Below are 19,261 nucleotides of genomic sequence, written 5' to 3' on the forward strand. Positions count from 1 at the left end.
CGGACCGGACCGGCTCGAAGCCCGGCGGCCCCGGCACCTGCCGGAGCCGCTCGCCGCCTCGGGCTCCCGGCACCCTACAGATCACAGGATCACAGGATCACAGTATCACTTAGGTTGGAAAGGACCTCGAGGATCATCGAGTCCAACCTACCAACACAGACCCCAGGACTAGACCATGGCACCAAGTGCCACCTCCAAGCTCCCCTTGAACGCCTCCAGGGTCGATGACTCAACCACCTCCCTGGGCAACCCGTTCCAATGCCGAATGACTCGCTCGGTGAAGAACTTCCTCCTCACCTCGAGTCTGAACCTCCCCTGGCACAGCTTGAGACTGTGTCCCCTTGTTCTGGTGCTGGTTGCCTGGGAGAAGAGGCCAACCCCCTCCTGGCTACAACTACCCTTCAGGTAGTTGGAGAGGGCAATGAGGTCACCCCTGAGCCTCCTCCAGGCTAAATAATCCCAGCTCCCCCAGCCTCTCCTCATAGGGCTTGTGTTCAAGGCCTCTCACCAGCCTTGTTGCCCTTCTCTGGACACGCTCAAGTGTTTCGATGTCCTTCTTAAACTGAGGGGCCCAGAACTGGACACAGTACTCAAGGTGCGGCCTAACCAGAGCAGAGTACAGGGGCACTGTGACCTCCCTGCTCCTGCTGGCCACACTATTCCTAATGCAGGCCAGGATGCTATTGGCCCTCCTGGCCACCTGGGCACACTGCTGGCTCATATTCAGGTGGCTGTCGATCAGCACACCCAGGTCCCTCTCTGTCTGGGAGCTCTCCAGCCACTCCGACCCCAGCCTATAGCTCTGCATGGGATTGCCATAGCCAAAGTGCAGCACTCGGCACTTGGACTTGTTGAAAGCCATCCCATTGGACTCTGCCCATCTTTCCAGTCGGTCGAGGTCCCTCTGCAGAGCCTTTCTACCCTCTAATTGACTAACATCTGCCCCTAACTTTGTGTCATCTGCAAACTTGCTGATGACTGACTCTACCCCCTTCATCCAGATCATCAACGAATATGTTGAAGAGGACAGGGCCCAGCACTGATCCCTGGGGGACACCACTGGTGACTGGCCTCCAGCTGGATGCGGCACCGTTCACGACCACTCTCTGGGCCCGGCCCTCCAGCCAGTTCCTAACCCAGCACAGAGTGTAGTGGTCCAATCCACAGGCTGACAGCTTAGTCAGCAGTTTGCTGTGGGGGACGGTGTCAAAGGCCTTGCTGAAGTCCAGGTAGACCACATCCACAGGCCTCCCCACATCCACCAGACGGGTCACCTGATCATAGAAAGAGATCAGGTTGGAGAGGCAGGATCTGCCCTTCCTGAATCCATGTTGGCTGGACCTGAGCCCTTGGCCATCCTTCAGGTGCGCAGTTATTGCTGCCAGGATAATCTGCTCCATCACTTTCCCTGGCACTGAGGTCAGGCTGACTGGCCTGTAGTTTCCAGGTTCCTCCATCCGACCCTTCTTGTGGATGGGGACCACGTTGGCCAGTTTCCAGTCATCTGGGACCTCACCAGTGAGCCAGGACTGGAGGAAAATGATGGAGAGTGGCCTAGCTAGCACATCCGCCAGCTCTCTCAGCACCCTAGGATGGATCCCATCTGGTCCCATGGACTTGTGGATATCCAAGTGGCTCAGCAGGTCCCGAACTAACTCCTCATGGATTTCCAGGGTATTACTCTGCTCCCCCGACCCCAACGCCCAGCTCCGGAGACCACTCGTCCTGAACTCCTGCCTTGCTGTTAAACATTGAGGTAAAGAAGGTGTTCAGGACCTCAGCTTTATCCTCATCCTCAGTAACTGTGTTCCCCTCCAGGTCCACTAGGGAGTTCAGGTTCTTCCTGCCCTTCTTCTTATTGTTAATATATTTATAAAAATGCTTTTTATTATCTTTGACTGAGGTGTTCAGCTTCAGTTCCAGCTGGGCCTTAGCCTCCCTAATTTTATTCCTACATAATCTAACAGCTTCCTTGAACATACCTCGAGAAGCCTTCCCCTCCTTCCAAAGGTGATACAGCCTCCTCTTCCCCCTTAAATCCTCCAGGAGCTGCTTGCTCATCCAGGCTGGTCGCCTTCCCCGCCGGCTTGCCTTCCGGCACATGGGAACCGCCAATTCCTGTGCCTTCAAGAGCTCCTGTTTGAAGTAGGTCCAACCCTCCTGAACCCCTTGGTTCATGAGGGCTGGTACCCAGGGGACTTTGCAGACAAGTTTTTTAAATAGGCTGAAGTTCGCCCTTCGGAAGTCCAAGGTGAAGGTTCTGTTGGTGCTCCTCCCAATCTCCCTGCATATTGAAAACTTCACTATCTCGTGGTCACTGCACCCTAGGCAGCCTCCCACGATCACATCTCCCACCAGCCCTTCCCTATTGCAGAACAGCAGGTCAAGCAGAGCCTGTCCCCTGGTAGGCTCGCTTAACAGCTGTGTCAGGAAGCAGTCCTCCATTCGCTCCAGGAATCTTCTGGACTGCCTCCTCCCTGCTGAATTAAGTTCCCAGCAGATATCTGGGAGGTTGAAGTCACCAACAAGGACAAGATCTGATGATCTTGAGACAGCCTCCAGTTGCTTGTAGAACAACTCATCAGCCGCCTCATCCTGGTTGGGTGGTCTGTAACAGATTCCAATCAGGATGTCAGACTTGTTAGGTTGTCCTCTGATTTTGACCCACAGGCTCTCAACTACCTCATCTTCCACCACAAGCTGTGTGGCAGAGATTGACTCTCTAATATACAGAGCCACCCCTCCTCCTCTTCTCCCTCGCCTGTCTCTCCTAAAGAGCCTGTAACCCCCCATTGTAGCACTCCAATCGTGGGTGCTGTCCCACCAAGTTTCTGAGATGGCGACTACATCATAGTCGCCCTGATGGATTAGGACCTCCAACTCCTCTTGCTTGTTGCCCAGGCTGCGTGCATTGGTGTACATGCATCGCAGCTGGGTTCCTGACTTCTCAACTAACCCTACCTTGCGCCCTACTCTTACCTCTGCAGAGGGACCAATTGCCTCACCCACCCCCTTCAACAAACAAAACAAAACAAAATTAAATGAAACAAAATTAAATGAAATGATATGAAATGAAATGAAATTGTGTGGTGGAAATTGAAACAAAACGAAAGGAAACTAAACTAAATGAAACGAAACAAAATGAAATGAAATGAAATGAAATGAAATGAAATGAAATGAAATGAAATGAAATGAAATGAAATGGAATGAAATGAAATGAAATTGTGTGGTGGAAAACGAAACAAAATGAAACTAAATGAAACGAAACTAAACAAAACAAAATGAAATGAAATGAAATTAGATGAAATGCAATTAAATTCTGTGGTGGAAATCGAAACAAAACGATACAAAACTAAATGAAACAAAATGAAATGAAATGAAATGATGAAACATAATAATATGAAATGAAATTAAGTGAGATGAAATGAAATGAAATGAAATGAAATGAAATGAAATGAAATGAAATTGTGTGGTGGAAAATGAAATGAAATAAAACTTAATCAGGTAGTGCTAGGACTAGGGGGAATGGAATGAAGCTGGAGGTGGGGAGATTCAGGCCGGATGTGAGGAGGAGGTTCTTCACCATGAGAGTGGTGAGACCCTGGAATGAGTTGTCCAGGGAGGTGGTCGAGGCCCCGTCCCTGGGGGTGTTTAAGAGCAGGCTGGCTGAGGCTCTGTCCAGCCTGATCTAGTGTGGGGGTGTCCATGCCCATGGCAGGGGGGTTGGAACTAGATGAACCTTGTGGTCCCCTCCAACCCTGAATGAAAATATGAAACTATGAAACTATGCTTAGCCTGGAGAGGAGGAGACTGAGGGGTGACCTTCTTGCTCTCTCCAAGTGCCTGAAGGGGGGTTGTAAAGAGGCAGAGGTTGGTGTCTTCTCCCAGGCAGCCAGCAGCAGAAGAAGAGGACACAGTCTCAGGCTGCGCCAGGGGAAGTTGAGGCTGGAGGTCAGGAGGAAGTTTCACACGGAGAAAGTGATTGCCCATTGGAATGGACTGCCCCGGGGCGGGGGCGGGAGGGGCCGGACGGCGGCGGGCAGCAAGCGCCGGCGGGGGGAGCAGGCTAGGGAGAGAGGGCGAGCGGCACGCGGTAGGGCTGGGGGGTTTTTGGGGTGGGGGGCGTTGGGGGGATTAGCGGGCGGGCGGGCAGCCGAGCCATGCAGCAAGCCGGGGCGCGGGCGAGGGCGGCTTTAGGGCCGGAGGAGCGGAGCGCAACCTCCCCACTGCAGGCTCCAACGTGGAGAGCAGCAAGTGTTTGGACAGGCTGGAGAGTTGGGCACAAGCCAACCTCATGAAGTTCAAGAAGAGCAAGGGCAGGGTCCTGCAGCTGGGTGGAGGCAATCCCAGGCACAAATGCAGGCTGGGCAGGGACTGGCTGGAAAGCAGCCCTGAGGAGAGAGCCTTGGGGGTGCTGGGGGACAAAAAGCTCACCAGGAGCTCTCAATGTGCTCTTGCAGCCCGCAAAGCCAATCAGCTCCTGGGCTGCAGCAGGAGAAGTGTGGCCAGCAGGTGGAGGGAGGTGATCCTCCCCCTCTCCTCAGCCCTGGGGAGACCCCGCCTGGATTACTGTGTCCAGTTCTGGAGCCCATATTCCAAGAGGGATGTGGAGGTGCTGGAGCGTGTCCAGAGAAGGGCCACAAGGATGAGCAGAAGGCTGGAGCACCTCTCCTGTGAGGACGGACTGAAGGAGTTGGGGCTGTTCAGTCTGGAGAAGAGAAGGCTCCCAGGTGACCTCATTGTGGCCTTCCAGTATCTGAAGGGGGCCTACAGGAAGGCTGGGGAAGGACTTCTCAGGATCTCAGGTAGTGATAGGACTAGGGGGAATGGAATGAAGCTGGAGGTGGGGAGATTCAGGCTGGATGTGAGGAGGAGGTTCTTCAGCATGAGAGTGGTGAAACCCTGGAATGGGTTGTCCAGGGAGGTGGTCGAGGCCCCGTCCCTGGGGGTGTTTAAGAGCAGGCTGGATGAGGCTGAGGCCAGGCTGATCTAGTGTGGGGTGTCCCTGCCCATGGCAGGGGGGTTGGAACTAGATGATCCTTGTGGTCCCTTCCAACCCTGAATGAAACTATGAAACTATGTCTATTTTAATAGATGAATGTGTCTGTTTGCCGTCTCTTGAAGGTCACCTGGTGGTGTTGGGGCGCGCCTCCGGCAAACTCGCTCTGCGCCCAGCGCTGTGTTGCCCCCACCTCCCTCCAGACCCCCTCCTCCCTACAGCCCCCGTCCTCCCTGCAGCACCTTTCCTCCCTACAGCCCCCCTCCTTCATGCAGCCCCCCTCCTCCCTCCAGTCCCCCATTCTCTCTACAGCCCCCCTCCTCCCTACAGACCCCCTCCTCTCTACAGAACCCCTCCTCCCTACAGCCCCCGTCCTCTCTACAGCCCCCCTTCTCCCTGCAGCCCCCCTTCTCCCTGCAGCCCCCCTCCTCCCTGCAGCCCCCCTACCCCCTACAGCCCCCCTCCTCCCTACAGCCCCCCTCCTCCCTGCAGCCCCCCTACCCCCTATAGCCCCCCTCCTCCCTACAGCCCCCCTCCTCCCTGCAGCCCCCCTACCCTCTACAGCCCCCCTCCTCCCTACAGCCCCCCTACCCCCTACAGTCCCCATCCTCCCTACAGCACCCCTCCTCCCTGCAGCCCCCCAACCCCGTACAGCCCCCCTCCTCCCTGCAGCCCCCCTCCTCCCTACAGCCCCTTTCCTCCCTACAGCCCCCCTCCTGCCTGCCGACACCCTCCTCCCTTGAGCCCCCCTCCTCCCTACAGCCCCCCGTCCTCCCTCCAGCCCCCCGTCCTTCTTAACCCAACCTTTCATGAGAGACGCTTGAAGAAAACAACACTTAATAAAAGTAGGTTTCGTGCCGACTGCCTCTCTTCATTTACGCCGCGGCGGTTGGGGGGGGGGGGGGGGGGGGGGGCCGGGCGGGCAATACCAGGCGGCCCTCGTCCCGGGGACCACGTCTACCTTGCGGTTCCAGCCACGGCCGGACCGGCTCGAAGCCCGGCGGACCTGGCACCTGCCGGAGCCGCTCGCCCCCTCGGGCTCCCGGCACCCTACAGATCCGGCGACTCTGATTAAACAACTGTTCCAGAGAGCCGTGTCCCTGCAATTCAAGCCATTCCTCAACAATTCCCCCTTTTTGCTTTCGTGCAAGAGCAACTCGAGATGTTACCTCCTTGACACTTCGCATAACACAGCCAGATGCAACACGCAACAGAAGCAAAACCAATTCAACAATAGCGAATTGAACCCAGCGCGTGGCTGAGGAGAGAGGAGGCAGCTTGAGGAGCGCAGCTCGCCTGCTCACTGACAGGGGAAAAGCCATGTGGAGAGGGTGGTTACTACAAGATGGTGACCACTAGAGCAAAGGCTAGCAGAAGGACAGTGGGCACCCAAACAGAGACCACACACAAGGATGCAGATGTTCAGGTAGGTGGCTGCAGTGAGTGCTGGAGCCTGGCACTCGACATGGAGGCTGGAGGGAGCAGCTCCTGTGTCAGGTGTGAGCAGGTCAGTGATCTGATGAGCATGGTGGTCAAACTAAAAGAAGAGGTGGAAAGGCTAAGAGCTAGAAGAGATGGCGAGCAGAAAATTGACGATCCCCATAATGTAATCTCTTCTAAACCAGAACAGGGGGTAACACTTAGGGGAACAGGGAGTTTGATACCTTCCCAGAAGCAAGATTCTCAACCTCCCTGTAGTAACCCCCATGAGCAGGGCCAATGGGAACAGGTCTCTGCCCGACGGAAGAAATGCAAACAAAGGAAGTCTGCTCCTGTGAGCAGCACGCTGCCTCCAGTGCAGTTACAGAACAGGTATGAGGCTCTGCAGGAGGAACAGGTCATTGGTAAGGTCGGGGACTCAAGAAGGTCAGAATCTGCACCAATGACAGGTTGCCTCAGGCCAGCCGTCAAAACTTACCCAGAAAAGAAACCTCGCAGGGTCATCGTCATAGGAGACTCCCTACTGAGGGGAACAGAGGGCCCAATATGCAGACCAGACCCATTTCATAGAGCGGTCAGCTGCCTCCCTGGTGCCCAAGTAAAAGACGTTGTAGATAGAATTCCCAACCTCGTGCGTCCTTCAGACTACTACCCACTGCTGGTCTTTCAGGTGGGCAGTGACGATGTAACAATGAGAGGCTCACAATCTATTAAGAAAGACTTCAGAACCTTAGGGCAAATGCTAAAGGGATCAGGGGCTCAAGTCGTGTTCTCTGCCATCCCTCTAACGTCAGCAATGGATGAGGACACACTGAGGAAGGGCCGACAGATCAATTCATGGCTCAGGGGCTGGTGCCATCGACAGGGCTTTGGGTTCCACAATCACGGACTGGTTTTCAAGGCACCTGAGCTGAAAACAACTCATGGGACACACTTGTCCCAGAGTGGGATAAGAATCCTGGGGCAGGAATTGGCAGGGCTCATTGATAGGGCTTTAAACTAGATTTGAAGGGGGAAGGGGTTAATAGTCTCCTGCTGGCTGGTGACAAACAGAGGGGCAGCTCACCAGCAGTAGAGAGAAGGAGAGCTGGTAAGGGCTCTCAACTTGCTACCCTGAGGCAAGCCACGAATGATCCACCAGGACATTCTGTGGAAACCGAGGGGATTTGGCACAAGAGGAGGACAGGGCCAGCCCAGCTGAAGTGCTTCTGTGCGAATGCGCGCAGCTTGGGCAATAAACAGGATGAGTTAAGTGCCACTGTGCTGCTGGGATGCCACGACATAGTGGCTGTTACTGAAACTTGGTGGGATGAATCCCATGACTGGGATGTAGGCATAGATGGAATGAAATGAAATGAAATGAAATGAAATGAAATGAAATGAAATGAAATGAAATGAAATGAAATGAAATGAAATGGAATGGAATGAAATGAAATGAAATGAAATGAAATGAAATGAAATGAAATGAAATGAAATGAAATGAAATGAAAAGAAATGAAGTGAAATGAGATGAAGTGAACTGAAATTGTGTGGTGGAAAATGAAATGAAATGAAATGAAATGAAATGGAATGAAATGGCATGGAATGAAATGAAATGGAATGGAATGAAATGAAATGAAATGAAATGAAATGAAATGAAATGGAATGAAATGAAATGAAATTAAATGAGATGAAGTGAACTGAAATTGTGTGGTGGAAAATGAAATGAAATGAAATGAAATGAAATGAAATGAAATGAAATGAAATGAAATGAAGTGAACTGAAATTGTGTGGTGGAAAATGAAATGAAATGAAATGAAATGAAATGAAATGAGATTAAATGTTGTGTGGTGGAAAACAAAACTAAATGAAACTAAATGAAACAAAACTAAACGAAACAAAATGAAATACACTGAAATGAAATGAAATGAAATGAAATGAAATGAAATGAAATGAAATGAAATGAAATGAAATGGAATGGAATGGAATGAAATGAAATGAAATGAAATGAAATGAAATGGAATGGAATGAAATGGAATGAAATGAAATGAAATGAAATGGAATGGAATAGAAATGAAATGAAATGAAATGAAATGAAATGAAATGAAATGAAATGAAAAGAAATGAAGTGAAATGAGATGAAGTGAACTGAAATTGTGTGGTGGAAAATGAAATGGAATGAAATGAAATGAAATGGAATGAAATGGCATGGAATGAAATGAAATGGAATGGAATGAAATGAAATGAAATGAAATGAAATGAAATGAAATGAAATGAAATGAAATGGAATGAAATGAAATGAAACGAAATTAAATGAGATGAAGTGAACTGAAATTGTGTGGTGGAAAATGAAATGAAATGAAATGAAAAGAAATGAAATGAAATGAAATGAAATGAAATGAAATGAAATGAAATGAAATGAAATGAAATGAAATGAAATGAGATGAAGTGAACTGAAATTGTGTGGTGGAAAATGAAATGAAATGAAATGAAATGAAATGAAATGAAATGAAATGAAATGAAATGGAATGAAATGAAATGGAATGGAATTAAATGAAATTGAATGAAATGAAATGAAATGAAATGAAATGGAATGAAATGAAATGAAATGAAATGAAATTAAATGAAAAGAAATGAAATGAAATTTTATGAAATGAAATGAAATGAAATTGTGTGACGGAAAATGAAATGAAATGAAATGAAATGGAATGGAATGAAATGAAATGAAATGAAATGAAATGAAATGAAATGAAATGAAATGAAATGAAATTATATGAAATGAAATGAAATGAAATGAGATGAAGTGAACTGAAATTGTGTGGTGGAAAATGAAATGAAATGAAATGAAATGAAATGAGATGAAATGAAATGAAATGAAATGGAATGGAATGAAATGAAATGAAATGAAATGAAATGAAATGAAATGAGATGAAGTGAACTAAAATTGTGTGGTGGAAAATGAAATGAAATGAAATGAAATTAAAGTGAATCAAACCATATGAAATGAAATTAAATTGTGTGGTGGAAAACAAAACGTAACTAAACGAATTGAAACGCATAGAAACCAAATGAATCCAAACTAAATGAAACGTAACGAAACGAAATGAAACGAAATGAAACGAAATGAAATGAAATGAAATGAAATGAAATGAAACGAAATGAAATGAGATGAAGTGAACTGAAATTGTGTGATGGAAAATGAAATGAAATGAAATGAAATGAAATGAAATGAAATGAAATGAAATGAAATGAAATGAAATGAAATGAGATGAAGTGAACTGAAATTCTGTGATGGAAAATGAAATGAAATGAAATGAAATGAAATGAAATGAAATGAAATGGAATGAAATGAAATGAAATGAAATGGAATGGAATGAAATGAAATTAAATGGAATGGAATGAAATGAAATGAAATGAAATTAAATGAAATGGAATGGAATGAAATGAAATTAAATGGAATGGAATGGAATGAAATGAAATGAAATAATGAAATGAAATGAAATGAAATGAAATGAAATGAATGAAAATAAATGAAATTGCGAGGTGGAAAACAAAACGAAAAGAAACAAAACAAAATGAAGCTAAATGAAACTAAATGAAATGAAATTCAATGAAATTTGATGAAATGAAATTAAATTAAGTTCTGTGGTAGAAAATGAAACAAAAAAAAACAAAACAAAATGAAATTAAATTAAATGAAAAGAAATGATGAAACAAAATACTATGAAATAAAATAAAATGACATAAAAAGAGATGAGATGAGATGAGATGAGATGAAATGAAATGAAATGAAATGAAATGAAATGAAATGAAATGAAATGAAATGAATCGGAATGGAATGAAATGAAATGAAATGAAATGAAATGAAATGAAATGAAATGAAATGGAATGAAATGAAATGAAATGAAATTAAAGGAAATGGAATGGAATGAAATGAAATGAAATGAAATGAAATGAGATGAAGTGAACTGAAATTGTGTGATGGAAAATGAAATGAAATGAAATGAAATGAAATGAAATGAAATGAAATGAAATGAAATGAAATGAGATGAAGTGAACTGAAATTCTGTGATGGAAAATGAAATGAAATGAAATGAAATGAAATGAAATGAAATGAAATGAAATGAAATGGAATGAAATGAAATGAAATGAAATGAAATGGAATGGAATGAAATGAAATTAAATGGAATGGAATGAAATTAAATGAAATGAAATTAAATGAAATGGAATGGAATGAAATGAAATTAAATGGAATGGAATGGAATGAAATGAAATGAAATAATGAAATGAAATGAAATGAAATGAAATGAAATGAAATGAAATGAAATGAATGAAAATAAATGAAATTGCGAGGTGGAAAACAAAACGAAAAGAAACAAAACAAAATGAAGCTAAATGAAACTAAATGAAATGAAATTCAATGAAATTTGATGAAATGAAATTAAATTAAGTTCTGTGGTAGAAAATGAAACAAAAAAAAACAAAACAAAATGAAATTAAATTAAATGAAAAGAAATGATGAAACATAATAATATGAAATAAAATAAAATGACATAAAAAGAGATGAGATGAGATGAAATGAAATGAAATGAAATGAAATGAAATGAAATGAAATGAAATGAAATGAAATGGAATGGAATGGAATGAAATGAAATGGAATGAAATGAAATGAAATGAAATGAAATGAAATGAAATGAAATGAAATGAAATGAAATGGAATGGAATGAAATGAAATGAAATGAAATGAAATGAAATGAAATGAAATGAAATTAGATTAAGTGAACTGAAATTGTGTGATGGAAAATGAAATGAAATGAAATGAAATGAAATGAAATGAAATGAAATGAAATGAAATGAAATGGAATGGAATGAAATGAAATGAAATGAAATGAAATGAAATGAAATGAAATGAAATTAGATTAAGTGAACTGAAATTGTGTGATGGAAAATGAAATGAAATGAAATGAAATGAAATGAAATGAAATGAAATGAATTGGAATGGAATGAAATGAAATGAAATGAAATGAAATGAAATGAAATGAAATGAAATGAAATGAAATGGAATGGAATGAAATGAAATGAAATGAAATGAAATGAAATGAAAAGAAATGGAATGGAATGAAATGAAATGAAATGAAATGGAATGGAATGAAATGGAATGGAATGAAATTAAATGGAATGGAATGAAATGAAATGAAATGAAATGAAATGAAATGAAATGAAATGAAATGAAATGGAATGAAATGAAATGAAATGAAATGGAATGAAATGAAATGAAATGAAATGAAATGGAATGGAATGAAATGAAATGAAATGGAATGAAATGAAATGGAATGGAATGAAATGAAATGAAATGAAATGAAATGAAATGAAATGAAATGAAATGAAATGAAATGAAATGAAATGGAATGAAATGAAATGGAATGGAATGGAATGAAATGAAATGAAATGAAATGAAATGAAATGAAATGAAATGAAATGAAATGAAATGGAATGGAATGAAATGAAATGAAATGAAATGAAATGAAATGAAATGAAATGAAATTAGATTAAGTGAACTGAAATTGTGTGATGGAAAATGAAATGAAATGAAATGAAATGAAATGAAATGAAATGAAATGAAATGGAATGGAATGAAATGAAATGAAATGAAATGAAATGAAATGAAATGAAATGAAATGAAATGGAATGAAATGAAAAGAAATGAAATGAAATGAAATGAAATGAAATGAAATGAAATGAAATGAAATGAAATGAAATGAAATGAAATGAAATGAAATGGAATGGAATGAAATGAAATGAAATGAAATGAAATGGAATGGAATGAAATGAAATGAAATAATGAAATGTAATGAAATGAAATGAAATGAAATGAAATGAAATGAAATGGAATGAAATGAAATGAAATGAAATGAAATGAAATGAAATGAAATGAAATGAAATGAAATGAAATGGAATGAAATGAAATTAAATGGAATGGAATGAAATGAAATGAAATTAAATTAAATGAAATGGAATGGAATGAAATGAAATTAAATGGAATGGAATGAAATGAAATGAAATGAAATGAAATGAAATGAAATGAAACGAAATGAAATAATGAAATGAAATGAAATGAAATGAAATGAAATGGAATGAAATGAAATGAAATGAAATGAAATGAAATGAAATGAAATGAAATGAAATGAGATGAAGTGAACTGAAATTGTGTGGTGGAAAATGAAATGAAATGAAATTAAAGGTTAGGAAGGAGGTTGACTTGCTGGAACGAGTCCAGAGAAGGGCAATGAAGTTAGTGAGGGGCTTGGAACACAGCCCTGTGAGGAGAAGCTGAGGGAGCTGGGGTTGCTTAGCCTGGAGAGGAGGAGGCTCAGGGGTGACCTTCTTGCTCTCTCCAAGTGCCTGAAGGGGGGTTGTAAAGAGGCAGAGGTTGGTCTCTTCTCCCAGGCAGCCAGCAGCAGAAGAAGAGGACACACTCTCAGGCTGCGCCAGGGGAAGTTGAGGCTGGAGGTCAGGAGGAAGTTTTCCACGGAGAAAGTGATTGCCCATTGGAATGGACTGCCCCGGGGCGGGGCGGGAGGGCCGGACGGCGGCGGCAGCAAGCGCCGGCGGGGGGAGCAGGCTAGGGAGAGAGGGCGAGCGGCACGCGGTAGGGCTGGGGTGTTTTTGGGGTGGGGGCGTTGGGGGGATTAGCGGGCGGGCGGGCAGCCGAGCCATGCGGCAAGCCGGGGGCGCGGGCGAGGGCGGCTTTAGGGCCGGAGGAGCGGAGCGCAACCTCCCCACTGCAGACTCCAAGGTGGAGAGCAGCAAGTTTTTGGAGCCGGGGGACGACAGACGGGAAGGGCAGCGGCGAGAGGCTAGCTGCGGCACGTGGCACCCCTAATAGCGCCGCCTCCGCGCAGGGGCTAAGAGCAGGCGGGCAGGCCAGGAGGGAAGAGGCAGCCCGCGTCGCGATCCGGAGCGGCGGAGCGCGACCTCCCCCCCTGCAGGGACCAATGTGGGAAGGGGAAGCCGCGGCGGCTTTGGCGGGGGGTGCCCAGCTGCTAGCGGCTTCGGGGGGCAGGGAGCGGCAGCGGGGGGGGGAGGGGGGTGCAGCGGCAAGAGATAACGGCGGGCGGGGGGTGCTCCTCGCAAACCGGTAACGGGGGCCGGGGGTGTGGGGGGCAGGGGGTGGCAGCAGCAGCAAGAGGCAAGGGCAAGGACTTGCCGTGGCCGGCGGCCGGTTGCCGGGTGGGGGGGAGCGAGGAGAGGCGGGGCGCAGCGGCCGGGGCAGCGCCGGATGGCAGCGGGGGGCCGGGCGGGGGTGGGTGGGGTAAGCGTCGAGAGGCAAGCTCTCGGCTGCAGTGAATGTTCGGCGGGGGTGGGGGGGGGTGGGGGGCCTAGGCTAGCACTGACAGGCCTTGACAGGCTGGAGAGTTGGGCACAAGCCAACCTCATGAAGTTCAAGAAGAGCAAGGGCAGGGTCCTGCAGCTGGGTGGAGGCAATCCCAGGCACAAATGCAGGCTGGGCAGGGACTGGCTGGAAAGCAGCCCTGAGGAGAGAGCCTTGGGGGTGCCGGGGGACAAAAAGCTCACCAGGAGCTCTCAATGTGCTCTTGCAGCCCGCAAAGCCAATCAGCTCCTGGGCTGCAGCAGGAGAAGTGTGGCCAGCAGGTTGAGGGAGGTGATCCTCCCCCTCTCCTCAGCCCTGGTGAGACCCCGCCTGGATTACTGTGTCCAGTTCTGGAGCCCCTATTCCAAGAGGGATGTGGAGGTGCTGGAGCGTGTCCAGAGAAGGGCCACAAGGATGATCAAAGGGCTGGAGCACCTCTCCTGTGAGGACAGACTGAGGGAGCTGGGGCTGTCAGTCTGGAGAAGAGAAGGCTCCCAGGTGACCTCATTGTGGCCTTCCAGGATCTGAAGGGGCCTACAGGAAGGCTGGGGAAGGACTTCTCAGGATCTCAGGTAGTGATAGGACTAGGGGGAATGGAATGAAGCTGGATGTGGGGAGATTGAGGCTAGATGTGAGGAGGAGGTTCTTCAGCATGAGAATGGTGAAACCCAGGAATGGGTTGTCCAGGGAGGTGGTTGAGGCCCTGTCCCTGGGGGTGTTTAAGAGCAGGCTGGCTGAGGCTCTGTCCAGCCTGATCTAGTGTGGGGTGTCCCTGCCCATGGCAGGGGGGTTGGAACTAGATGATCCTTGTGGTCCCTTCCAACCCTGAATGAAACTATGAAACTATGTCTATTTTAATAGATGAATCTGTCTGTTTGCCGTCTCTTGAAGGTCACCTGGTGGTGTTGGGGCGCACCTCCGGCAAACTCGCTCAGCGCCCAGCGCTGTGTTGCCTTTCTTTGCTAATGAACTGGTCATACATTTTCAGCAGTGAGTTTGCTTCTCCCAATTCGGTGCCCCCCGACGTGATTGCCCTGCCTGTGATGGCTGCACGGACTTTATCGGAAGGGGGGGGGGCGCCCCCGCCGATTTCGGCGGCCCGGAAGAAGGATCCCGGAAGCCTCTCGGAAGGTGGTGAGACTCAGCCAATAGTTGTAAGGTAAAGGCAAGGGAAGGAGCTCCCAACTGTGGCGACTGCCTGTAGTTGTAGTGCACAAAGAGCCGGGCAAGAAAAGGGCTGTAAGGATTGTGCGGTTGGGCGGGGATTGAGGTCAGTGAGAGCGTGTGCGGGAGACGTGAGCTGGCCAGTCCAGTCTCACGAAGGGATTGTGGAGTCCTTCTCCCTGCGTTTCCAAGCTCTGGCGAGGGACTCGGCCAGGGAAGGGAGGAAGCGGTTGGGGACGGAAAGCGTGGACCTCGGGAAACGGGGCAGGGGTCGGGTAAAGAGAGCAGCCCCGGGATAAAGGGGAGCGAAAGGGTCCCCAGGGCTATACGCCCGGACAGCCCTCTGGGGTTCCAATTAGCGGAGTGGGAAGAGAATCCGAATCCGCGGGATAAAGCTCAGGGACCAGCAAGAGATTATTGGAGGGAGAAATGGGCTAGAGAGAAGAGCAGAGCAGACAATTTGTTGTGGCCCCCATAGGGGTCCTCGGAAGGATGGATCTGTCAGGCTCTCAACCTTCTGTTAAGAATGAGGAGCCTTTTCATCAGGAGGAGAGGGAATATGCCGCTCGCTGGCAAGTCAGCGTCTGGTCAGCAGTGGCAGGAACGGATTTGAAGGTGGAGAAAGAGAAAGAGGAAGAGGCAGAACCTGAAAAGTGGGAACCACTGCATCACTTACCCCCACCTTATAAGCCTGCAGTCCCTGCAGCCCCCCTCCTCCGTGCAGTCCCCCTCCTCCCTCCAGACCCCCTCCTCCCTGCAGCTGCCCTCCTCTCTGCAGCCCCCGTCCTCCCTGCTGCCCCCCTCCTCCCTGCAGCCCCCCTCCTCCCTACAGCCCCCCTCCTCCCTACAGCCCCCTTCCTCCCTTCCGACCCCCTCCTCCCTCCAGATCCCCTCCTCCCTCCAGCCCTCCTCCTCCCTACAGCCCCTTTCCTCCCTACAGCCCCCCTTCTCCCTGCGGACCCTTTCCTCCCTACAGCCCCCCTTCTCCCTGCAGCCCCCCTCCTCCCTACAGACCACCTCCTCCCTACAGCCCCCCTCCTGCCTACACGCCCCTTCCTCCCTGCAGCCCCCCTCCTCGCTGCAGCCCCCCTCCTTCGGAGGTGGAAGAGATGGCCACCGCCAAAGAGGACGAGACCATCCCGGATCCATTCCCAGAGCTTTCTGAGATGCCGGCCAGTCCGCCAAGGGTAACGTTTCTCTACAGTATTGTCATCAAAACCCAGACAATACTTCCTAACTTGGCTGTAACCCTGAAATGTCTTCTCGCCCTTAGGCTGTTAGGCCGCGGACGCCCAGCAGGGAGGAGAGGCCGAGAGTAGCAATTGTTAGCCCTGCACACCAACCCAAAAGGTTAGTTCTGTTAAGGTTGTGGTTGATTGAACCAAAAGCAAGGCTATTCTCTTTTGGATGATCAATCGATTCTTTTCTCAGGAGGAGAGCTGGCGCTGCCCATCGCACCAGGCTGCATCCGGATCTGGTTGTGGTTGGTCGAAGGCGGCTTACAGTGCTAGTTTATTCGCTGCTCGGTGTCTCCATCTGTGCTGTTCTCCTTATTTTTGTTGCTGCCCTTCTGTGTCATCTCAAGAATTGTTGTCAGTAAGTTGTTTCCACCGTTCCTGTTCAGCACAAGTTATGGGTCATTGTTGACACGTTCTCCTACTGGAAAGGACAGTAGAGCGAGCAGTTCTTTGTTGGACGGTCTGCTTCAAACGAAACAAAACGAAACTAAACGAAACTAAACGAAACGAAATGAAACGAAATGAAATGAAATGAAATGAAATGAAATGAAATGAAATGAAATGAAATGAAATGAAATGAAATGAAATGAAATGAAATGAAATTGTGTGGTGGAAAAAGAAATGAAATGAATGGAACAGGTCATCCTGAGTGCAATAACACAACACTTACAGGATGGCCAAGGGATCAGGCCTAGGCAGCATGGATTTAGGAAGGGCAGGTCCTGCCTGACCAACCTGATCTCCTTCTATCATCAGGTGACCCGCCTGGTGGATGTGGGGAGGCCTGTGGATGTGGTCTACCTGGACCTCAGCAAGGCCTTTGACACCGTCCGCCATAGCAAAGTGCTGGCCAAGCTGTCAGCCCATGGCTTGGACAGCAGCACTCTGAGCTGGGTTAGGAACTGGCTGGATGGCCGAACCCAGAGAGTGGTGGTGAATGGTGTCAGATCCAGCTGGTGGCCAGTGAGTAGTGGAGTCCCCCAGGGATCAGTGCTGGGCCCCATCCTCTTTAACATCTTTATTGATGATCTGGATGAGGGCATTGAGTCCATCATCAGTAAATTTGCTGATGACACCAAGCTGGGGACAGGAGTTGATCTGCTAGAGGGTGGAGAGGCTTTGCAGAGAGACCTCGACAGGCTGGACAGATGGGCAGAGTCCAACGGCATGAGATTGAACACATCCAAGTGCCGGGTTCTGCACATTGGCCACAACAACCCCATGCACTGCTACAGGCTGGGGGCAGAGTGGCTGGAGAGCAGCCAGGCAGAGAGGGACCTGGGGGTGCTGGTCGATGGTAGGCTGAACATGAGCCTGCAGTGTGCCCAGGCGGCCAAGAGGGCCAATGGCATCCTGGCCTCCATCAGGAACAGTGTGGCCAGCAGGAGCAGGGAGGTCATTCTGCCTCTGTATACTGCACTGGTTAGGCCACACCTCGAGTCCTGTGTCCAGTTCTGGGCCCCTCAGTTTAGGAAGGAGGTTGACTTGCAGGAACGAGTCCAGAGAAGGGCAACGAAGTTAGTGAGGGGCTTGGAACACAGCCCTGTGAGGAGAGGCTGAGGGAGCTGGGGCTGCTTAGCCTGGAGAGGAGGAGACTGAGGGGTGACCTTCTTGCTCTCTCCAAGTGCCTGAAGGGGGGTTGTAAAGAGGCAGAGGTTGGTCTCTTCTCCCAGGCAGCCAGCACCAGACCAAGAGGACACAGTCTCAGGCTGCGCCAGGGGAAGTTGAGGCTGGAGGTCAGGAGGAAGTTTTACACAGAGAAAGTGATTGCCCATTGGAATGGACTGCCCCGGGGCGGGGCGGGAGGGCCGGACGGCGGCGGCAGCAAGCGGCGGCGGGGGGAGCAGGCTAGGGAGAGAGGGCGAGCGGCACGCGGTAGGGCTGGGGGGTTTTTGGGGTGGGGGGCGTTGGGGGGATTAGTGGGCGGGCGGGCAGCCGAGCCAAGCGGCAAGCCGGGGCGCGGGTGAGGGCGGCTTTAGGGCCGGAGGAGCGGAGCGCAACCTCCCCACTGCAGGCTCCAAGGTGGAGAGCAGCAAGTTTTTGGAGCCGGGGGACGACAGACGGGAGGGGCAGCGGCGAGAGATAACGGCGGCACGCGGCACCCCTAATAGCGCCGCCTCCGTCGCAGGGGCTAAGAGCAGGCGGGCAGGCCAGGAGGGAAGAGGCAGCCCGCGTCGCGATCCGCAGCGGCGGAGGGCGACCTCCCCCCCTGCAGGGACCAATGTGGGAAGGGGAAGCCGCGGCGGCTTTGGCGAGGGGTGCCCAGCTGCTAGCGGCTTCGGGGGGCAGGGAGCGGCAGCGGGGGGGGGGGGGGGGGGGGGCAGCGGCAAGAGATAACGGCGGGCGGGGGGGCTCCTCGCAAACCGGTAACGGGGGCCGGGGGTGTGGGGGGCCGGGGGTGGCAGCAGCGGCAAGAGGCAAGAACAAGGACTTGGCGTGGCCGGCGGCCGGTTGCCGGGGTGGGGGGAGCGAGGAGAGGCGGGGCGCAGCGGCCGGGGCAGCGCCGGATGGCAGCGGGGGGCCGGGCGGGGCGGGTGGGGTAGGCGTCGAGCGGCAAGCTCTCGGCTGCAGTGAATGTTCGGCGGGGTGGGGGGGGGTGGGGGGCCTAGGCTAGCACTGACAGGCCTTGACAGGCTGGAGAGTTGGGCACAAGCCAACCTCAGGAAGTTCACTAAGAGCAAGGGCAGGGTCCTGCAGCTGGGTCGAGGCAATCCCAGGCACAAATGCAGGCTGGGCAGGGACTGGCTGGAAAGCAGCCCTGAGGAGAGAGCCTTGGGGGTGCTGGGGCACAAAAAGCTCACCAGGAGCTCTCAATGTGCTCTCTCAGCCCACAAAGCCGATCAGCTCCTGGGCTGCAGCAGGAGAAGTGTGGCCAGCAGGTGGAGGGAGGTGATCCTCCCCCTCTCCTCAGCCCTGGGGAGACCCCACCTGGATTACTGTGTCCAGTTCTGGAGCCCCTATTCCAAGAGGGATGTGGAGGTGCTGGAGCGTGTCCAGAGTAGGGCCACAAGGATGAGCAGAGGGCTGGAGCACCTCTCCTGTGAGGACAGACTGAAGGAGTTGGGGCTG

At 49.4% G+C, this 19,261-nt stretch overlaps 2 long non-coding RNA genes across 2 annotated transcripts; both read left to right on the forward strand.

Moving 5' to 3' along the window:
- Positions 1-12,911: 12,911 nt before the first annotated feature.
- LOC137461385 (uncharacterized) lies at positions 12,912-15,533 on the forward strand. The gene is made up of 3 exons (XR_010993360.1): positions 12,912-13,067; positions 14,779-14,949; positions 15,433-15,533. It is a non-coding gene; the product is annotated as an uncharacterized lncRNA (long non-coding RNA).
- A 44-nt stretch (positions 15,534-15,577) lies between these two features.
- LOC137461384 (uncharacterized) lies at positions 15,578-16,304 on the forward strand. Its single transcript, XR_010993359.1, has 3 exons — positions 15,578-15,607; positions 16,021-16,141; positions 16,228-16,304. It is a non-coding gene; the product is annotated as an uncharacterized lncRNA (long non-coding RNA).
- Positions 16,305-19,261: the final 2,957 nt, after the last annotated feature.

This window comes from Melanerpes formicivorus, unplaced genomic scaffold (genome assembly GCF_026170545.1).
Source record: "Melanerpes formicivorus ecotype bairdi unplaced genomic scaffold, bMelFor1.0.p_v2 SCAF_1972, whole genome shotgun sequence".
NCBI classification, from domain to species: domain Eukaryota; kingdom Metazoa; phylum Chordata; class Aves; order Piciformes; family Picidae; genus Melanerpes; species Melanerpes formicivorus.